Source organism: Podarcis melisellensis (assembly GCF_964234715.1).
Source record: "Podarcis melisellensis genome assembly, chromosome: 9".
In the NCBI taxonomy this organism is placed as follows: Eukaryota; Metazoa; Chordata; class Lepidosauria; order Squamata; family Lacertidae; genus Podarcis; species Podarcis melisellensis.
In genome coordinates this window covers 54,296,104-54,319,252 of record NC_138541.1, presented here as the reverse complement: position 1 = coordinate 54,319,252, position 23,149 = coordinate 54,296,104, and the positions used below count along the sequence as shown (strand labels likewise).

The following is a 23,149-nucleotide window of genomic DNA, read 5'->3' as shown; positions in this document are numbered from 1 at the left end:
ACCGCTGTCTCTGCATCCTGCCCGGGGAGAAAGAGGAGGAGGCGGCGCTTAACTCGGGCGACGTCGGGGGCTGCGAGGCTCCCCTCGGCGGCCGGGCTCATTCCTCCTCTCTCTGCCCCGGCTCTCCCTTCTTAGCGCCTCTCCGCTGGCGCGAGGGGGCGCGGAAGCTTCTGCTGAGAAGATGGGGAGGGGGGGGAATAGAGAGGCGAAGGCGGCTCTGGCGCTTAACGAGCAGGTGAGAGCGCGCGAGAGAAAAAAGGTCCCCTTCGGCACGACGACGCAGGCGGAATGGCGCGCGAGAGGAATGCGAAGAGGCAGCCGGGGAGGCTGCGGGGGGCGGAGGGGGACGCCAAGGGCGCGCCGGGGAGGGAAACCGAAGGCAAGGGCAACAGACTTTGGGGGCAGGAGGCGAGCCAGGACAGACCCAGGGAGGCCAGACCCAAGGCATTTGGGCACCTGAGGCGGACCCAACCATTGCGCCCTCGCTCCCTGCCAGGGAATCAGGGGAAGGGAAGATTCTAAATCAGGGAGGGGTGAGGAAGCGTGACATCGAGATCTGTTGTCCCAGTGGGTCCTGCCACCTGAGGCAGTCACCTCATCATGCCTCATGGGTGGGCCAGCAAGGCTGTCTTTAGCATATTAGCCACTGGGGTGCAAAGATCCGCCCAGCGTCCCCAAATTTAGTTAACTCCGCCGTTGAGAATGACAAGCGCCATCATTTGAGTCTGACAAGCACCACAGTTGTGAATGTCAAGCGCTGGCGCGGCAGGTCTTTGGTAAATGGCTGCACAAAGTTGAAAGTCCTTTAGTGAAACAGTAGGCATACATTTCGGTGATACCTAGGTATTTTGTTTTTCTAGCTTGATCAAAATTATTTATTATTTCATAACAGGTAGATAGTTAAGAGGGATGCGGGTGGCGCTGTGGGTTAAACCACAGAGCCTAGGACTTTGCCAATCAGAAGGTCGGCGGTTCGAATCCCCACAACGGGGTGAGCTCCCGTTGCTCAGTCCCTGCTCCTGCTAACCTAGCAGTTCAAAAGCACGTCAAAGTGCAAGTAGATAAATAGGTACCGCTCCGGCGGGAAGGTAATCGGCATTTCCGTGCACTGCTCTGGTTCGCCAGAAGTGGCTTAGTCATGCTGGCCCCATGACCCGGAAGCTGTACGCCGGCTCCCTCGGCCAATAAAGCGAGATGAACGTCGCAACCCCAGAGTCGGTCACGACTGGACCTAATGGTCAGGGGTCCCTTTACCTAGATAGGTAAGACCTTAGGTGACTTCAGTGGCAGGCATGGGCACCCCCCAGAATTTGGCACCCTGGTGCCCCACACTCCTGCACCCCTGGGTAAAGATGGCCCTGTGGGCCGGCAAGCTGCCCTGCCTCACTGGGTTGCCGTGGGACTAGCTTGCCAAGCCGCCATTACGTATTACTGGTTTGCATCCCTCCTTTTTCTCCAAGGAGCTCCAGCTTCTCCCCCTCGTGATTTAATCCCTCACAACCAGTGCTATTTTTCTATAAAAAAATTGGTGCCAGAACTCACCATGAATGCTTCCTTCATTCCCTCGCATTACAGAGCCCACCTGAGAGGTGAGTTCCGGCTAGGGGGAAAAGGCCTGCCCACAACATTTAGGCTGAGACACATGAACCAGGGCCTGGTCATCCAGTGAGGTTCACGGCCCTGTGGGGATTTGAACCCTGGTCTCCACACACACATACCCCCAGGGCCTAGTCCCTCACACTGAACACTATAGCACACAGTGCCTCTGCTGGCAATTCTACATGAGGAGCGCTGTGGGAAATTGTGACACCTAGGCGTGCGGTGGAGCTAAGGCAAGCACCATGCCTGATACCCATAGGTTTGTGAGAGGGATTTTTCTTGTGGCTCTACATTTGGTCTCTCACCTGTGAGTGAACCCCTATGTGCTTGGCCCTCATTGGGCTGAATGTTGTCCATTTTTATTATATTTAAGCAATATGATGCAGTAAGTTGATTTTATTTTTACAAATATTCCTAGACCACCCCTCATGCAAAATATGCCTTTAGATTACAGTCTATCATAGTTACCTGTAAATCCACTAAAAACCAATCCTATATCTTTGCTATATTGCAGCAGTGCAACAGAATCCTGTACAGCAGTGGTTCCCAGTTAGCTAAGTACTGCAGACCCCTTGGTTGTTGTTTTTTTTCAAAAGTCAAGCCATGGCCCCCCATTTTTGAAAATGTTGATATCTCTATGGTAGTTTTTGTTATGTTAATGGTGCCACAGACCCCATGAGTGGGTTGTGCAGACCTCCTGGGGTCCATAGACCACCAGTTGGGAACTACTGCTGTTCAGGTTTACTTGGAAGCAAGTCCCACTGTGTTCATTGGGGCTTGCATTTAGCAATTCTGATTGAGATTGCAGCATCCTAACTGCATGTAATAGGCCAGGGAGTAAACCCTGTTAAATGGAACAGCAAACATGCATAAAATTGTGCTGTTAGTATTGGTGTTCTGAAAGGCACCAGATCACCTTAGCTACTCCTACAGAATTACATGTTTCCTGCTGCAGTAAACTGAGCTGAAACGTACTTACAGACTTTGAGAGGAATAAGAGGGCATGAAATTTGATGCAGAACTGGGGACCAGTTTAAAGGAAAGCACTTTCGTCCCAGATTCTGAATAGTGGATTTCATTAAGATATCTGTGTGAGAGAAAGTAAGAGAAACAGAACCTAGACTGCTTATATATAGCAGGCAGGAGTGGGCTTTGGTAATATGAGTGAGGCAAAAATTTGGCCCCCCCAAATGTATCTTCTCAGTTATGGATCTTATCAATTTGGCACCAGCTCAGCACCCTGTGGGGGGGGGGACTTCTACACTGCCCCAAATCTAATGCTGCAGCAAGGAAGGAGGGAACCTGTGGTGCTCTGGATGTTGTTGGACATTTCAGCATGATCAGAGATGATGGGAGATGCAACCCAACCACAGCCAGAGGTCCACAGATTCCCCATCCCTGACGTGGAGCATTTAAGGATAGAAGCAGGCTTGGTTCTCAATGGCTACAATCTGGGACACAGAGACTAAATCTGCCTCTTACCCCAGAGAGTAGGGCCAGTGAGGAATATAGTTTGAACCTTGCCTCATATGCAACCCTTTGATTTCTCTCATATCAGTGAATTGCTGCCATTCCCTTGGTTAAAAAACTTGACATTCATGGAAGAGTGGGGAGGAGATGTGGGGAAATGAAGTGCTGCCTTTGTAGACAACACTGCCGTGTCTCTGATTTGATTGCCTGCTGTGTTTTCTGTGACCCAGACACCTGACAGCTTCATGAATAATCCTTTTAACAAATGAGAAGCCACATGTCTGACCTAAAGTGATACTGAAATACAAGAATTCGTGCAGAAACAAAGAAGAAAATTACAACTTAGTATGCTTTTTTAAAAAATCTGTAAGTGTTGCCCTCATGTTCACTGCTGGTGAATATCATTCCAGGGCCCTCTGCTGCAACCACTCTTGGCACCCATTTAAGCATGGCAAAAGATACCCGTAAACATCTACAATGCATGCAAAACATTAATACCCATCCATCAACTGGAATGGTTGTGTCTTTCAATGACCCTGTGTTTTTTTCATCGCATAGTCTGCTGCTGTAGCAACCTCCCCTCTTCATCGGCAGTTTCATTGTTCTTGACAGGGACACTGTGTATCAGAACCTTTGCCCAGCGTAAGTTCAGACCTGGTGAGGAAAAGATATGACAACCTTTTGTTAGTGATAGATGCTGGTGAAATCCAGAATTCTGCAGCCTTGGGAACTTCAGACCAAAGCAAATGAGGGTAACTTCAGCCCTGAGCCAATGGAGGCCCACTGGTCAACATGTTAGCATTATCCTGACTCCAGTGTTCAAAACTCCCATTGTTCTAGGTGCATTTTCAACAGGGAATGTCATTAGTGTGAGCAGTTTCTAAGCTCTGGCTGCAGTACTGCACCCAAGATTTCAAATTAAAACTGCAGAGTGGAAGAAAGGGAGGGCCTTTTTCTGCTTCCCCACTTCCAGCTACTCTCTGAAGACTGGAGAAGAGACCCTCTTAAGAATATTAGAAAGGTGGGCAGAGGAAGGACTAGACCATGTGAAAACTGAATGCAATATTTTAGCTGCAGTTCATTCATTTTCAGCTTTGTATTCTTGTTATAAAAAGCCCATTCAGACATTCCGTTGTTGTGCCCATAACCTAGGTTTAAGGTGCCATTTAGCTCCTAGCTTTCGTATCTCAGTTTCTAACTCCGCCTATCGCTACTGAATCCTGGGTGGCTTCCAGACAACCTGTTTATTTGAACATTCATCCTGATTTGTTTTCACAAGGCTTGGGTGGAAGTTATATGATGCCTGCTCCTTATTGAACAAGCATTCGTCCTGATTTGTTTGTGCAGAGGTTACAGATCTTCTTGATAATCGATTGTTAATCCCACACTTTTTAGTGTATTCTTTCAACCACTTACTTCAAAAAGTCTGGTTTGTTTAGGGCTTTTAGGTGGGTTTGTTGCATTAGAGCACCACAATCCACATTGATCACACAAACCTAAATTTATTGGTGTGCACTTTAATCCTCCCTATGAAATAGTAACAGTCTGCAGGCTGTTGTTTCTTTCCTGCTTTGGGGACGTTAACAGGAAATGGTCAGAAGCTTTGTATCTTAGGACAGTGGTTGGGAACCTTTGCACCTTACTCCCATCAGCCTCAAGGAGCTATAGGTGAACTATAGGTTATAGGAGCCATAGTTCTACAACATCTAGAGGTTATAGAACTATGAACTATAGTTCATAACATCTAGAGGTTAATGAACTATGAACCTATGAACTATAGGAGTCATAGTTCTACAACACCAGTGGAGAAGGGTGATTCCTGCCCTAGGATACTGGTTTGAGAAGTTACCATAAACCTGAGACTATGACACATTTTCACTCCACAGTCTCATAGAGCTAACTCACCTTGCCACCTGATTGTCACCATGCTGTACACTGACTGAATTAAAGTTTTTTTAATAAAAAAAGACTATCCATGTGTTTATGATCCAGTGTCATCTTAATGAACCCAAAGCAACATGTTGGTTAAACATGCATTCTACTAGTGAATAAGGCAAAACTTATTTCACAAAGAAGTGTTGGAACAGGACAGAACATTTATAATGGCTATGCAACTCACAGGAAATAATACATTTTACTGATCTTCTTTCATCGCATGGATATTGCGACAATTGAAGGGATAATGATGCTAACAAGATTTGCATGCCTGTTCTACAAACCGTGCAACTGTAACTATAGCTATACATTAAATGCATTTCCCTGTTTTTGATTAAGAGCTCTTAATCACTTGAGCTCATTTCATTCTTCCATGGCCATGAAATAACCAACCTCTGAACCGGAAGGTGTAGTGTTTTGGAAGTTTTATCATTATAGTATTTATCAATATAGTATTGGAAGATCTCATGGTGAGGTCATTGTGGTTGCAAATAATCTCATGTTTACCATTTGGATTCTCCTCTTAAGAACTGAAATGAAAAAGTGTTTACATACCTGCTTTGATTCTGTTATTTGCAGAGTTGTTATGTTGTTACCACTTGGCATCATTAGTAGTTTCAGTTTCCTCCTTTGCATTTCCTCTCCTAGTCCAAGTTGTTCCTGGTTGCATAGATTCTATCTTTAGCAAGTTTTTCTTCTTCAGGGGGTTTTGGTGATGAATGCTGACTTTTCTACTTGGTTCTTTGTAACTATTCAGTTCAGCCAGATAACTTTCCTTATCTCTTCTGAAATAGGTGATATGTCACCGAATCAGACAAAGTTGAAGGAAGGAGGCCAATGCTTGATAAGGAGTTAGAATGAATGGGAGCTGGAGGATGGCTAATGTCCAAATGCAATCTTACATTTCAAGAGCTGTGAACCTTACCTGCTCCCCTCCCCTATCTATCTAGCTGTAGTATTTTAAATACTTTTTAAATAAGATTTCTTACCTGCCCTTCACAATACAGGCCAAGGCAGATTACAGGCAATATAATCATATGGATATAAAAACAAATACAAAAGATGCAATCATAAAAACAAGTAAAACAGTCCCAACCAAAACAAAACAGTATAGATTCAACAACAAAAAGCTGAAACTGTCAAAGGACTCAGTAAAAGGGTACATCAGTATACTGAAGTAGATGTGAAAAGAGGACGCTAGACACATTTGAATAGCAAAGGAGTTCAATAATTTAGGGGCTGCCACCAAGAAATCCTTCTCCCCTCTCCCGGCACTTTGATATTTTGGAGGTGCATCCCATTCTTTTCCAGACACCTTACCCCTCCCTCAATGATGACCCATGGTAGCTGACATATCTTCTTTCTCCTTCCTTAAATCTTAGCTAGATCCCTCCTTGTCTCCTCCTTCCCCGTGTTCAGAACTCCTCGTCCTCCATTGTCTCTTCAGGAATAGTCTGTTCTCATCTCAGCAGAAAGGCACTTGCCACTTACATTCCCTCAGGGAAAATCTTTTTCACCATATTAAAAGGGTTCTAAAGAACCCCATATAAAATAAAGTGAGACTAATTACAGGGAAGCAGGCATTTTTGCTTGCTTCTCAGTGGTTCTGGGGCATGATCTAATAGGTCCTGTAGGTATTTGTGAAAGGCTGGGAGTCCTGGATGCGCTGCTCTGTGTCTTGCTTGCCTTTTCCCACCTGGCCTGGGAAGGCAGGGTCCTGACTGACTCCAGCTACAAAAACTAAGGCTGCTGAACTGACTCTTGCGCTGGGGTATTATTTAGAGGGAGGTTGCTGCCATTATTGATATTAATTTTTTGTATCTTTATTTTTAGATCGGATTAATATTTATGTGGAAATCGGTTGGTTGTGTACTTTTTGATGTGTTTTATTTATTGTTTACAATTACTTTTGTTATGTTTGTAATTATGTATTTTTTCATGTTGTAAGCTGCCTTGAGCCTTTTTTAAACTATGGAAAGACGCCTTACAAATAAAATAATGAATGATTGGGGATGCTAGCCCCCAAGGAAACAAACAAACAAAAAAGTCACAACCAACTCCATCGTGAACTCCTGGCCCCATGGCACTTCTAGGTTATGCTAAATAATAATAATAATCCAAGCCTTTTTTCTACCTGATTTCCCTCTACCATGGGAAAAGTAAATGTAACCTTTCCCATGATATTTTAAACATGTTGATTGTTTTATTGCATGGTTTTATGGTTTTACTGCTTTAAACTGCTTTGATATATATTTTTATGATATAGGGGTAAATAAATATTTTCATAAATAAAATTTTCTTTATTCTCATCATCTTGTCCACTTTCAGGCACTCTAGAGAAAGAAAAAAACCTGTTACCTTGCATGTAACTTTTTCTCTTCCTGGCTCTTCCACTTTCCTCACAGCAAAGTCAAGTCTCTAAGATGCCACCTCATAATTCCATATAAGGCCATGCCCCACCTCTGTTATCTCTTCTCTATAAAATAGCAGTTAAGCATATGGTCCAAATAACATGTGGGTGGTTTATAAACCCATTCTTCTCTGTATGTATCTTTACTGGTGTTTCAAGCTGTAAAAGATAATGCTTCTAAATCAGTGTGGACCATCACCATATGATCTTATCCCTAAACCCCATTACTCTTTTGTAAAGAGCTGGCCTCGCAGAGTAAGCACCCTTATATTTTGTTCTTATTGGTCAGTGCTAAATGCCCCAGAGTAAGCAATCATAGCCAATGCATGTTTTTTCCCCGTGTGTACACATTTGTATCCAGTAAAGATCCCAAGATGAGTATTCTTCGAATTAGAATACATATGTTAAGTTATAGGTTAGTGTGCATTTGTGTACAGATATGATAGCAAATCTAGTAGCAGTCCATAAAGCATATTTTGATAACTACCAACTGCATAGGGTATTTGAAGACATTAAGGAGCCACCTAATTTTTACCCTGAACTAGCTGTCTATAGTACAAAACATTAGGAAGAGATCTATCCCTCTTCACTTGGTACAAGAGAATAGCATAGCACAGTTTGTAATAATAACCTGTTCTTTGAATGTTCCCACAATTACTTTGAAGCAAGTGGCACAAAGTGGGGGGAAATATACCCAGGATTCTAACCAAGTCCTACACTCTTGCCTGCATCACTTGATAGGTGTGTGGATTTTTCTAAAAGTATTTTTGGCTTTGGCACCTCTTAGGATGATATATTTTTCACACAGGCCAGATTTGTTGTTTAGTCGTGTTCGACTCTTCGTGACCCCATGGACCAGAGCACTCCTGTCTTCCACTGCCTCCCGCAGTTTGGTCAGACTCATGTCGGTAGCTTCGAGAACACTGTCCAACCATCTCATCCTCTTTGTATCCATATGTTTTCCCTAAACACCTGTGTGGGATTTATATCTGGGGAAAGTTGTGGAAGAAATGGGTTAAATTTCATCTTCTCCAGTGCAGTGGTCCCAATACAATGTAGGGGTTCCAACAGCTGTTTTAGAGGAAATATTATGTATTAAAAAAAACCAAGAGATTATCCTAGATCATCCAGGCTGGTTCTTATAAACAGAATGCCTATATGGCAGCATCCTGGATACCCATTTGGGCACTATATTGTGACGTACACTAAAGTGGTGAGAGATTTCTTTTGTAGATGATCTACAATGAAATGGAAAAGGTATTTAAATATACCTTCCTGAAGAAACCAGAGGCCTTTCTCCTGGGCATGGTCGGCCAATTGGTGCCAAAGAAGGATAGAACTTTCTTTATGTATGCCACAACAGCAGCAAGAATACTTATTGCAAAGTACTGGAAGACCTACCCACTCTGGAAGAATGGCAGATGAAGGTGATGGACTACAGTGGTGCCTCGCAAGACGAAATTAATTCGTTCCGCAAGTCTCTTCGTCTTGCGAGTTTTTCGTCTTGCGATGCACGGTTTTCCATAGGAATGCATTGAAAATCAATTAATGCGTTCCTATGGAAAAAGCCTTCCCCCGACCTCTTCTGGCGGGCGGCATTTTAAAATCGCCCGGGACAGCGGAGGACTTCTCCGCTGTCCGGGGCGATTTAAAAGCCCCTGGGAAGGCAGGCAGGGGGGACAAAGGCTTTCCCGCCCGGCCGCCCGGCTTCGGGACATCGTTCCGATGCCGGGCGGCTGGGGGAGGCTTTCCTGCCCCACCGCCCGGCATCGGGACGATGCCCCGATGCCGGGCGGCTGGGGGAGGCGTTCCTGCCCCACCGCCCAGCATCGGGACGATGCCCCGATGCCGGGCGGCTGGGGGAGGCTTTCCTGCCCCACCGCCCGGCATCGGGACGATGCCCCGAAGCCGGGCGGGGGGGGGAGGCTTTCCCGCCCGGCCGCCCGGCTTCGGGACATCGTTCCGATGCCGGGCGGCTGGGGGAGGCTTTCCTGCCCCACCGCCCGGCATCGGGACGATGCCCCGAAGCTGGGCGGGGGGGGAGGCGTTCCTGCCCCACCGCCCGGCATCGGGACGATGCCCCGAAGCCGGGCGGGGGGGGGAGGCTTTCCTGCCCCACCGCCCGGCATCGGGACGATGCCCCGAAGCCGGGCGGGGGGGGAGGCTTTCCCGCCCGGCCGCCCGGCTTCGGGACATCGTTCCGATGCCGGGCGGCTGGGGGAGGCTTTCCTGCCCCACCGCCCGGCATCGGGACGATGCCCCGAAGCCGGGCGGGGGGGGAGGCGTTCCTGCCCCACCGCCCGGCATCGGGACGATGCCCCGAAGCCGGGCGGGGGGGGGAGGCTTTCCCGCCCGGCCGCCCGGCTTCGGGACATCGTTCCGATGCCGGGCGGCTGGGGGAGGCGTTCCTGCCCCACCGCCCGGCATCGGGACGATGCCCCGAAGCCGGGCGGGGGGGAGGCTTTCCCGCCCGGCCGCCCGGCTTCGGGACATCGTTCCGATGCCGGGCGGCTGGGGGAGGCGTTCCTGCCCCACCGCCCGGCATCGGGACGATGCCCGGAAGCCGGGCGGCTGGGGGAGGCGTTCCTGCCCCACCGCCCGGCATCGGGACGATGCCCCGATGCCGGGCGGCTGGGGGAGGCGTTCCTGCCCCACCGCCCGGCATCGGGATGATGCCCCGAAGCCGGGCGGGGGGGGAGGCTTCAAAAGCCGTCCGGGGGCTTTTAAATCGCCCCGGACAGTCCCGGGGCGATTTAAAAGCCCCCGGTTAGGCAGGCAGGGGGGGCAAAAGTCTTTGCCCCCCCTGCCTGCCTTCAAAAGCCGTCCGGGATAGCGGGAAGCGCTTCCCTGCTATCCCGGACCGCTTTTAAAATGCTGGCGGTGGGGAGCAAAGCCTTTCGCCCCCGCCGGCCTTCCTGGACCTCTTCTGAAGTCCGGAGGGGGGGGAAGGCTTTGCTCCCCACCGCCAGCATTTAAAAAAAGGTCCCCGAGATTTCCCTATGGGCTTTCGTCTTGCGATGCAAGCCCATAGGGAAAATCGTCTAGCGAAGCGTCGCAAAAACCGAAAAACCCTTTCGTCTTGCGGGTTTTTCGTCTTGCGAGGCATTCGTCTAGCGGGGCACCACTGTATATGGGATTGGCAGAAATGACTGGCAGAATCCGAGACCAGTGAGAAGAGTCAGCGGAAGAAGATTGGAAGAAATTATTTTTATTTTTGTATTTTTGTTATTTTTTCTTTTTATTTTTCATTGTATTATTATTGAAAATCTTAATAAATATTCTATTAAAAAAAGTGGTGAGAGATTTCATGGGTGCATTGTCACTGACAATGTGTAGATCACTGCCAGTTTTTTTTAATACTGGGAGTGGATCACAGTCTCTCGGGAGTTGGATGAGCCTGCTATAAAACAACAACAAGCAGTTGTGTAGCCTCATGACATGTGAATTATCCCCTGGCAACCGTACGACTCAGCAAGAGGAATCAGTATTTTGAAAGTGCTGCTTCATACAACAAAGAAAACTCACAGTTCCATCATTCACAGAGCATATCTTTGTTGTTTGAAGGGCGTGTGCCTATCTGAAAAGATATGCTAAGCACATCTCCAGAAGCTGAAACTGGCCAGAGCTTTTGGCCATATGGTGTTTACCATGATTGCTCCAGATTGTGGCTTTGGATATTCTGAACAAGTGTGGGGAGAGGAAACACATCCCATATGTGCTGCCTTTGCCTCTAGTTGTTAAGAATATTCACAGCCACTCAAAAGCTGCAACTCTAAACATGCTTCCTAGTCCCACACTGAATTCAGTTGGATTTAGTATCAAGCAAACATGGATATTCATAGTATTTAATAGGAAACCTCTGCAACCAGGCAACTGTTTTTGTCGTCTGTTAGAGCCTGTTTTATTGGTTAAGTTAGTAAATAATTTTCCTTCTTTCTATAATACTTAAACTATTAGGAGAAATAAATGTGAAAGCATGCTGAAAGCACTGGTCTAAGCAACAGTGAAGTGTTTTAGTTTATGTGCCGCCTCATTCCTGGAATTCAACAGAGATTCCTCCATTTCTGGCAAGGCAGTTCCAAAAAAGGTTAGTCTTGTAAACATGCTAGAGTTTTGAAAACACGTAAAGGTAAAGGGACCTCTGACCATTAGGTCCAGTCGTGGCCAACTCTGGGGTTGCGGCGCTCATCTCGCTTTACTGGCCGAGGGAGCCGGCGTACAGCTTCCAGGTCGTGTGGCCAGCATGACTAAGCCGCTTCTGGCGAACCAGAGCAGCGCACAGAAACGGCGTTTACCTTCCCGCCGGAGCGGTACCTATTTATCTACAGTACTTGCACTTTGACGTACTTTCGAACTGCTAGGTTGGCAGGAGCAGGGACTGAGCAACGGGAGCTCAATACAGTATATTAAATCATACTTAGAGCCAAGCTTTTGCCTTCTGATTAAGGCTGACAATTTTCAGTGCTTTCTGTATGGTAAGAATGTTTCCCACTTACGATTTAATTTTTGTATATCTAGTTTTCCTTTTCTCTTTTGAGATGCTATATAAAATCGCTGCAGTTTTGAGTGCTGCATTAAAGCATAATAAAATCAAAATCATGATTTTCTTTTTTGCAACATGTACACTTATTATTTAATAACTGTATTGCTTCTCAGCTGCCCCCTTTCAGCTCTGCCCACTGGAATGTAGAATCTCTGATCCAATTAATTTTGCAAACTTCTGTGGCATCTTGAAGAGGCTCCTTGGTTTCAAGTCAGTGTTCCAAGTGCATAGATTGGCTTCTGACTACTTTGTATGTACGGGAGGCTTCAGAGTTTGATGGATTTCCCAGTTGGAAAGCAATGACTAAAATATGTCAGTCATGACGTCAATCTGGTCTGTGACCGTTTAATAAAATTTGATTTGATTTGATACCTGCTGCTCCTAACAGAAGAGCCCATGATAGTTTTGTCTTGGACAGGTGTCTGTCTTTCAACCATTACAACATAGGAACTTTTAGACTTTTAGCACAGCACATAGTCAGTCATGACCAGGGAAAATTTCAAGACTTCCCACTTTAGAAGGAGGAGGTTCTTTATCTGAGAGCAAGCTCTGTACCAGCCGTCGGCCAGGCCAGCTACTGACAGCTCAGAAGGCCCCTTGTCAGCTTGACCTGACTGCATTGGCCTTCCTGCAGCCCTCACTCCTGGGTGGCTGTTTTAGCAGTGAGCACATGGTGGGCCACTGTTGAAAAAGAGTGAACCTCTGTAGTGGCCGACTGCCTGTCTAATTTGCCCAACATACAATGTCCTGGTCTGTCTCAAAAGACAATGGAGCGCACCTATGGAAATGAAGTCAAACCACTGGAGAATCACAGCACCTGCTGTGGCCGCAGAGGCTGATCCATCTATAGATCTATAGTCGGGGTTCAACTATAGACAGAAATATGCGTTTCTGCTGTTAAAAAAACAAAAGAATAAGAATAATAAGAATAATTTTTATTTCTACCCCACCCTCCCCAGCCAAGGCCGGGCTCAGGGCAGCTAACAAGCAATAATAAAAACAAGTTGAATGAATACAACTTAAAAACAAGATTAAAATACAACATTAAAATATTGAAATATTAAAATGCAGCCTCATCACAGGAGGAGAAAGGGAAAAGAAAGAGGGGGAGGGAATCAAATTGGCTCCAAGCCAAAGGCCAGGCAGAACAACTCTGTCTTACAGGCCCTGCGGAAAGAAATCAGATCCTGCAGGGCCCTGGTCTCATGAGGCAGAGCCTTCCACCAGGCCGGAGCCAGTGTTGAAAAGGCCCTGGCACTGGTTGAAGCTAATCTAACTTCCTTAGGGCCTGGGACCACTAGGGTGTTGCTATTTATGGACCTTGAGGCTCTCCGTGAGGCGGTCCCGTAGGTACGAGGGTCCTAGGCCGTGAGAAGAGAAGAGAAACAGTAGCCACTGTGTGAGAGAGGGGGTGGGACAGTCCCATGCCAAGGACCTCCTGAGGTCTGGCAATGGGAGTTGGAGTCTAGCAATACTTGGAGGGCCACAGGTTCCCACCCTGCTCTGTTTGGTCACCATGCTGGTGAGTTCTGTTGGCCTCATATTGACTTCAATAAGTTGTGTTGACTTATTGAACTAGAGCATTTCAATAAGTGGTACCTTTCTGGGTTGCCAGAGTCTTGTCTAGCACTGTGACAGATTAATGAATCCTGACTCTCACAGTCGCATGACACATGCTTCCTACTGCAGCTATGAATGTAATTCCTTATTTTTCTAATGCAGCAATTTGTTTCCTTCCTTCGTAATCTGATTTTTCAATTTCCGCAAAACTATCTTGAAGGGTTAAGAGCATTAATAAAGTTCAAATGTTTTTAATAAAATGGGTGCCTTTAATTATACCCTTTATTTTGCACTAGAAATTATGACTCTAATAAGAAGAGGAACGGTTTGAAAATGAGTGACTCACGCTCCCTGCTTTTATGGAAGTTTACTAGTTGGTACGTTAAGTCGCTGAGGAATAAGGAAACACTAATTATATTGTCTGAGACTGACCGGCCTCATTCTTCAAGCAGCTAACTGAGTTGCTTTGTGCATTTATATCTACAATAATTGGATTCTGAGACTCAGAATAGATGCTTTAATTAAATTGTAGAGTAAGGATGGCTTTTTTAAATGTTATACAATGTATCACTTTTTTAAATACATGAGGCTTCTACATTTGCCTCCCAATAGTTTTATAGGTCAAAGCCTCATTTGAAGAAGCTAAATGCCATGCATGAAATGAAATGAAGCATGCCCAAACTTCCAAACACTCGTGTCAGTTGACTTGATTTCCACATTACACATGCTTCCTTATTTAAAGGGGTATTCGGATTTCCCACGCCTATTTTAGAATCCCATGAAGGGAGCAGTGCCTTGCTTATTCAGACTGCCTCTGCTTTCCTCTTACTTACCTCTCCTCTGGTGGTGAGTCACTTCTGCTTTGAGACTGCTAAACCTGCTGCTCCAAGGACGGGCTAATATCTGGCAGCTGCTCTCCATGGGGGCATAGATCAGGGGTAGGCAACCTAAGGCCTGGGGGCCAGATGCGGCTCAATCACCTTCTCAATCTGGCCTGCGGACAGTCCAGGAATCAGCATGTTTTTACATGGTAGAAGGTGTCCTTTTATTTAAAACGTATCTCTGGGTTATTTGTGGGGCCTGCCTGGTGTTTTTACATAAGTAGAATGTGTGCTTTTATTTAAAATGCATATCTAGGTTATTTGTGGGGCATAGGAATTAGTTCATTCCCCCCCAAAAAAAAAATATAGTCCGGCCCACCACATGGTCTGAGGGACAGTGGACCGGCCCACAGCTGAAAAAGGTTGCTGACCCCTGGCACAGATATTTAGGGGAGGGGAGCAAGAGGTAAGCTGATACCAGGCGCCTTTTCGCCTTCCCCTGCCTACAATTTCTGGTAGGAGAGTGTCTGTCACTGTCTTGTGGATTGTAAAACACAGTGGGAGCTCAAATACAGAGGCTCTATCCAACACGAGTGGCTCTGTGGGTTAAACCACAGAGCCTAGGGCTTGCCGATCAGAAGGTCAGCAGTTCGAATCCCTGCGATGGGGTGAGCTCCCGTTGCTTGGTCCCAGTTCCTGCCAACCTAGCAGTTCGAAAGGACATCAAAGTGCAAGTAGATAGATAAGTACCGCTCCAGCGGGAAGGTAAACATCATTTCCATGCGCTGCTCTGGTTCGCCAGAAGCGGCTTAGTCCTGTGGCCACATGACCCAGAAGCTGTACGCCGGCTCCCTCAGCCAGTAAAGCGAGATAAGCGCCAAAACCCCAGAGTCGGCCACGACTGGACCTAATGGTCAAGGGTCCCTTTACTTTTTTATCCAACAATTAGTCATACTCTTTTACACAGTGCATGTGCAAGGTTTTTGTGTCAGCGGTCATGTGGGTAGGTTCTTTTTCGCTCTCTCTCGCCTCCTCTCTGCTTCCCCAATCTTATATTGTCTATAACAAAGAATATCTCCCATAGAATGTAACAGATCTGTTGAAAAGGTTCTATGAACAGAAAACAGAGACACTGTATGTACTTTTGTAATTCAAGAAAATCTTTAATGAAATTTTTTAAAAAAATACTTACACTCTTTGGCACTATCACCTTTCCATGCTAAATGCAAATTGGCAGAAATTGCACCTGCATACCTTCTTCTCACCCACCCACCCATTTCTGAAATGTCTTGTGCAAACTACCCCTGTCTTCAGGTAACAGCTTTCCATGTTTCCCAGCAGTGGCAGCCAATTATGTGGAGCAGGGTGAGGAACTAAAGAGTATTCTATAATTGTGTCCCAAGTTATATTATCCATGATGATGGGAGGACCAAGACACACACGGCTGCAGTTTTCAGCAGCAGCCACCCACACATGGAGCATAACATTCAGTTTGGCCCTATGGCAAATTTAAGGCAATGATGCAAATATAACTTCAAGACATATTGGCTGAGAAGGTGCAACAACACGCAGTGCATTATGGGAGGTTATGCTTCTAACAAAGTACAAAAATTTTGCATACAGACTGCTAGGAGCTGAGCACTAAGGAGAAATAACAGGTCAGATAATGTGAGCGAAGTATGGCGTATACCTTCTCGTGCCATTATTAGTAGCAGGTTATGTGACACACTGCTGATTTGAAGGTATTTGCTCCTTTGAAAATTCACTTTACAGCAGATGTTAAAAAGAAAGCATCTGTTGTGCACACAGAAGCAGCTTTTTACAAAAACAACGCAGTCAATAGCCAAAATGCTCTGATTCCCAGGAGGGAATTACACAAGAAGTCTTGAATAAGAACATACAGAGCTAGACTGTAATCACTGGAGAGAGAGAGAAAGAAAGAAAGAGAGAGGGAGAGAGAGGTGAAAGCTTCCTTGTATGAACTCTTAGCCCAGAGGCACTTAAGGGCTTTCCAACTTTTTCTGTGGCCTGGTTACATTTCACAATTCCTGCGATGTTTAGATGGAGAACAGCATGTAAACAGAAGCCACACAGTTCACCTGCTCCAATACAGTAGTTCACACAAAAAGGAAAAAGCAGAGTTTGTCTTGCTCAGAACTCAGAGAGTCTTTGCCAGGGCTGGCCTAAGATATTTTGGTGCCCAAAGCACAGCAACACAGCAACAAATGGCATCCATCCAAGCCAAGGGACATAAATTACTTTGGTATCTGTGGCCAGTGTTAGAAACTGAGATATGAAAGCCAGGAGCTAAACGGCACCTTAAACCTAGGTTATGGGCGCAACAACGGAATGTCTAGGCACGCTTTTTTCAGAACAAGAATACAAAGCTGAAAATGAATTGCAGCTAAAATATTATCTTCATTTCCCACGTGGTCTGGTCCTTCCCCTGCCCACCTTTCTAATATTCTTAAGAGGGTCTCTTCTCCAGTCTTCAGAGAGTAGCTGGAAGGGGGGAGGCAAAAAAAGGTCCTCCTTTCCTTCCACTCTGCAGTTTTAATATGAAATCTTAGGCGCAGTGTTGTGCCCAGAGCTCAGAAACTGCTCGCACTAATGAAATTCCCTGTCAACTAGAACAATGGGAGTTTCAAATAACTGCCTGTGGCAGAAGAATTCCAGAAGCACATATGTCTCCTGCTCCCTAGCAGTAAAAATGCACTGATTATTACTGCTTGTGCTGCTATATAATCCTGCGGATCGTCTCACCTTTACTTTGAGTCTATGACGTACAATCAAGCTAGAGCTGTCATCTCCCGGAGACTGAGTGACATTGCCAGACAAGAGGACATAGCCCAGGTAAAACCAGGGATGTTCCTAGGGGACCAGATTTATCGGACCATACCAGCCCCCTACCTTGCAGAAATCCACTATGTTGAATACCACAGACTTCTTACAGCGGCTAGATTAAATGTCCTTGACTCTGCAATATTATGGGGAAGGCACAGGGGAGTACCATACGCCCAGAGAACCTGTCATTGTGCCATGGGTGTGGTTGAGTCCACCGAACACATTCTCTTGACTTGCCCTTCTTATGCAGAGCTTAGACACAATTTTATAGATCCACTCCTATGTCAATTTAGCTTCCTACCCGGAGAAAACCAGGTTTTACACTTGCTGAATAATGTCACTAGAGTTATACCTTCCTTGGTGGCCAAATTTCTTTTTTTAGCTTTTAAGCGTCGCAAGACTATAATTGACTGTATTGATATGGGGCTATCTGTTTAGCCCATTTTAGTGTTGGCTAAGCTCTAAAATCTTCCTGGATGTTTAACTGTGTATTAACAAATGTACTTTTTTCTGACTGACGGTCGAATAAAAGGTTGATGATGCTGCTGCTATATAACTATCCATTTGTATACACTGATATAGGTGCAACCCAAGCCCCTGGGAAATGTGCACAAATGAAGCAAGCACATGAAATTAAGTAACCACTATCAAAGTAAAAATAAAAAATGAAGTAATCACATGCATCTTTCCCACTCAATCAGCTCCTCAGGAACAGCCCGTTAAATCAACCTGCATGGTTGTTTTATTCATATAACATCATGGGATCACATAATGAGATAATGGTCTCCTGTGATGGGTGTTTCTGTGCAATTTATCTAAGGGTGCAGCTCATCCATTCATAATAATGTATGAACATAGGGAGGGGCTTTAACCTCTGTCATTCAAACCAAGAGGTCTTCTCTAGGGCATCAAGACTCCTTTAACCAGCAATGCTAGCAATTGACCCAGTCTCCATGAGCTGGATGTGACCAGAAATAGTGAGGAGTTTGTAGAGTGTTCACCCTTTCTTTCTGCCTTGGATTGGTGTGCCACTTTCCTATTTTCTTCTTATAAAACTTTGTTAACAGTTTACTTTGTTAGTAGTTAATGAACTTTAGTTTCTTCACCTTTATCTTAGTTCACTTGTTGAGACCTTGCATAGCCTCACCCACCTCTGGAGAAAGGTGAAAGACAGCTGGATGCCACCAGCATACTGACAGTTCCTCATCCCAAATCACCAGGGCCCAATCTCTCCCAGCACTTTCATGTAGACGTTAAAAAGCATGGTGGACAGGATCAAACCTTGCATAATAACCCCATAAAGTAAAACAAACAGGGCAGAGCGGCAGTCCCTCAGCACTACTTGTGACCCAGCTGGTCACTTAGATCTCCATGAGTGATACTCCTACTAATGCTATATGGTCCCAAGGTTTGTCTTATGTCTGCCAAAACCAGGGCTTTTAATGTGGTGGCACCTGCCCTTTGGAATGAACTTCCAGTGAATGTCAGCCAAGCAGTTGCAGTATTGGTAATAAGGTGTTCGCTTAAAATTCATATGTTCACCTAAACTTTCCTTGAAGGGAGATCTAGCTAGGCTTTCCTTGAGGAGAGATCTAGCTATGACTGGAAGTAAACAAACAGGTAGAGACATACACAGAACTTCTAAGGTTCACTGCTTCCAACTCCCATCTCCACTAAGGTACCCAAAACGATGCAATGCTCAGTATTACTTAATGAATGCTAGTACTCAGAATATTCCATTCTTATACCTATGTAGGCCAAATGTCAAACTGGCTTAAAATAAAAATATCTAGTAGGAGGAAAGGGCAGGTCTGTTGTTTCTGTTTAAAATGCCATGCAGTACAATAATATATAACCTTTTTGGTTTAATGTGTCAAATGAAAATTGGATGTAGTAATTTAAACAAGCAAGAATAATATATCCATATGATTAGCACAGCACTGTCATCTTCATCTTGTTTTAAGAGAATTGACCCCAGTACTTCAAAAACACTTCAAAGGTGACATTTAATTTCTTCCTCCATGCTGAGACAGAGTTTATTCAAATACATTGGAAAAGAGTCGAGATGATTGTCAAGCGGGAAAGAAGCCACATTAAATAAATATATATGTAATCTGAAAGCCCACTGTGCTCATCTGTTCTGCTGAGACATCTGTTCTCGAATTATGTTGCTAACAAGCTGTGAGTACAAATAAGACATTTCAGCCTGAAATAACTACCCTATAATTGGCATCCACACTGCTGGGGCTGAACTTGAACATTAAGTTAATTTCTTTTTTTACAAAAAAAGAGATAGCCATATTATTAAAGCCTCTCTGATAAGCCTATAGAAATTATCAACTTTTCTATGGTGTTTGATTGCTGAGAGAAAGACAGTTTCATTTTTAAAACTTATATCTCTTTGCCTTATTATGCATGGCATCTATACCCCACCTTTGAGTGAAAAAAGGCTCCGAGTGGTTTGCAAAAATCAGCTTACAATTGTTTTAAAACACAGGTTTATACACACCATGCCCCAAACAGGCATTTTTCAAGCTTGCTATCATCTCATAGCTATTTTTTTTCCCCATCTGAGGCAACTGTATAATACACCCAGCCAAATATATTGGGGACCATTCACTGGACACTACTGTGACACAACCTCTGTTTATTGGAAACTGATCTGCATAAAAACATAGTTGATATTGATGAAGGAATAGGTCTTGGCAGCATAAACCTGAACTCAGTGCAAAGATAGGACCCAAACCAATGAATGCAAATTACAAGAAAATGAATTTAGACTAAAAGTTAAGAATCCGCCCCCCGCCCAATCTTCCAGAAGCTGTTCAACAGTTGAACACAGCAGACCTTGTTGGAAGATGATGTACGGTCCTTCATTAGATGTCAGGGACCGTGCTGAGGAGGGCTGCACTGAGGAGGATATGGTGGGAGCCTCCCCCTCCCCCTGATCCTGATCCTGAATCTTCCCAGGAGCAGGAAGACAGTATAGATTTGGAACAGTGGTTTGCAGAGGGGCATAGTTCAGAAGGCAGAAGCTGGGAAATTCTGGATGGGGAACAGCTAGGAGAAGAAACACTGGAAGAGAGAGGGTTAACAGATTCACGGTCTCTGGACAGCATTCCTCCGCTCAGCCCAAGGTCAAGAAGAGCTCAGAAAGTCTCAGAAGGGAAAGCACAGAGGGTACAAACTCAGATTACAAGACGTAGGAGTGACGTAGATGAATAGTAATAATAATAATTTATTATTTGTACCCCACCCATCTGGCTGGGTTTCCCCAGCCACTCTGGGCGGCTTCCAACAAAGATGAAAAACACTAACAGGGACGGAAGGGGGTGTGATCCTTAATTGGGAGCACCTCCATTTCTAAAAGATGTGTTCTTTGTTCTCTCACTGTGATTATTAAAGTTTCTAACTGGTAAGACATTCCTTTCTTTGATCTTCTTATCTACTGCCACAGGGGCAGAGGTGGGGGAGGAAGCTGATTCGCCGAAGCCTGACATTAGAGATTTTAAAGCAGGTTTTGGGATGGCCACCTATCTGAATTGCTGCAGAAATAGATCTCCTACATCAGCCAGGAGGTGGTGGTGGACTTCCCACACTATTATTCTGTTTACCAGCAATCCAACTAACAAAGGAATGATTAGCCAGCAGCTGTAGCAATATGTATCATCGCTTCATATTTGAATTCTCCTTGGATTTGCACCTTTTAAAAAAAATATTCTGGTTATTGTCAATGTTTTAATGTTGACGTTTTATTAGGCTTTTAATATTTTGTTGAGAGCTGCCCAGGCTGGCTGGGGCAACCCAGTTAGATGGGTGGCATATTATTATTATTATTATTATTGGCTCAGGTCACCAAGTGCCACTAGCCTCCAAAGAATTTAATACACCAGGTAGGCCATACTGCTGATGGCATCAAACATAAGAGTCTGTTCTAGCTGCAAAAAATTCAGTAATCTTCCATGCTGAGCCTTTTGAAATTTAACAACACTGTGCTGCTGCTACTTGTATCTCCATCAGAGCTGGCAACCTTTCAGGCACCAAATCACAAGAAAATACTACCTCCAATTGATTTGTTTACTTAAGATGTTCTTGGCTCCTGTCACCATAAGCCACAAGGTACTTAAAAGCAGCCACATTTAAATAAGTTTCTAGGCACCAAAGCCCTCCAATTTGGACACTTCTGAAGCCTGATGATTAAGTGCCAAAACCATTATTGTTCCAACATGTCCTCACAGATGCAAACTTTGGATAGGAGCCTCCCTTAATTCTTGGCAACAGAATTATGGGTTTACGCAGCTTTGCTCATCATGGCCAGTGATGTGGGACAAAAAAAAAAGATTCCGCAAAAAAAAATTCCCAGCAGAAATGCTTTTCCAATTTCATAAGTTCATTAGTAATGATGAATGGATGCCCATTGCAAATACAACACTGGCAATCATGGCAATTTCAAAGATTCTAGCTTTGCTTGCTAAATCCAAGTACAATATCCTGTTGTTAAGGCAGGTGACAAAACAAGTTTCTGCCATCCTATGTCATATATGAGCAAGTTTGTTTGTTTTTCCTCGCAGAATTCATTCTTAAAGGTAAAGAAATGTGTTGTGGGAAAGGTGGATTATGCTCTTTGAATGTTACTTTTCTCTTTGGTCCTTTTGTAAGTAATAGCTTGATGATGCTCAAGTTCATGCAACCTATAGCAGGGCAGGCTAACCTATTGCTCTCCAGATATTCTTGGACTTCAGCTCCCATCATCTCTGACTGTTGGCCATGCTGGCTGATGCTGATGGGAGTTTGAGTCCAACATTATCTGGAAAGCCATCCCTGCTCTATAACATTGAAGCCCTCGCTGCTAAACCATGCCACATTTACCACAGAGTCTGATCATTCATTCATGAGGGAATTGGTTTGTTGGCAAAATACACTTCAGGCTCCTTGCCCAATGCGCAGATAATCAGAAGACCTGTTCTTTCAGGTAACAAAACTGCTAGCAATCTTTTATGCAAATGTTTCTCCTCAGCTGATAGCTGATGCTGAGCTCTCCTGCCTTGGGGATAGTACTAGCAGATGCTGCACACAACAAAAGGTCCCTTGACACTAACAAAACAAGCCAATGCTGCCTCTGAAGCACAGAATTCGATTTCTTCCCATCTGTTTCTTCCCTTGTGATAATAGTCTGAGTTACAAGTCTCAACAGATCTGTCCCTTTCACAGGGCTGAAAAGGCAAGATCAAATTACATGCTGCCGACAAAGTCAAAGGTCTTTTCCTTTGAAAGAGATGCAGCATGAGACTAATATGGTTTGTCCGTGGACTGGGAGCTTTGAGCAAAGCTATCTGATGCATTTTAAAACCCACCTATAGCTGTTCTCATGAAAAAAATGTAATGTTGCCTCGCATTTGTAGGCTGCAAATCGTGTAGGCTGGATCAAAATCTCCCTCCCCCCCCCAAAAAAAATATTATCTTCCTGTTAAAACAGGGCCCAATTTTCTCATGCTTTTATTTTCTTTGGCATTTTTGTGAGGTGGGTTTCCACTTCTTTTACAGGGTCTCACCTGGAAGTGCAGCTAGTATGAATCTGTGGAAAGAGCCACTCAGCCACTTCCCATTGACCCCACTTTGTTGAAGGCTGTGATGTGGTGTCACTCCCAATACATTCTGTGAAGCGCGGTTGGTGGTGAAATAAATAAATTAAGGTCATATATATATATATATATATATATATATATATATATATATATATATATATGATAAATGTTCATAAATGCACCAACCAAGCACATACATCAATATATAAACCACATGTCTGAAACCCCACAGAAAGTCCTGAAACCATTTTGTCCCTCCCAAATTGACCTCAAACATGGAAAAGCCTCCCCGTTGTCTCCTCCTTCACAAATCCTGTCTTAAGGGTATGTCTTTTGTATGAACAGGGTGAGCCTGTGACCTGGCCAGGCACTAAGTATTTGT

The 23,149-nt window shown here is 44.8% G+C and overlaps 2 long non-coding RNA genes across 3 annotated transcripts in view; both read left to right on the top strand.

Annotated features, from left to right (window-relative positions):
- Window positions 1–132: 132 nt before the first annotated feature.
- The window catches only part of LOC309377427, a 54,439-nt gene continuing 31,422 nt past the window's right edge, over window positions 133–23,149 (top strand). For both annotated transcript variants that reach the window (XR_014171559.1, XR_014171560.1), the window contains exon 1: window positions 133–235. This is a non-coding gene — a long non-coding RNA (uncharacterized lncRNA). The remainder of the gene's footprint in view (window positions 236–23,149) is intronic.
- LOC309377466 lies at window positions 4,887–7,298 on the top strand. The gene is made up of 2 exons (XR_014171601.1): window positions 4,887–5,618; window positions 5,659–7,298. It is a non-coding gene; the product is annotated as an uncharacterized lncRNA (long non-coding RNA).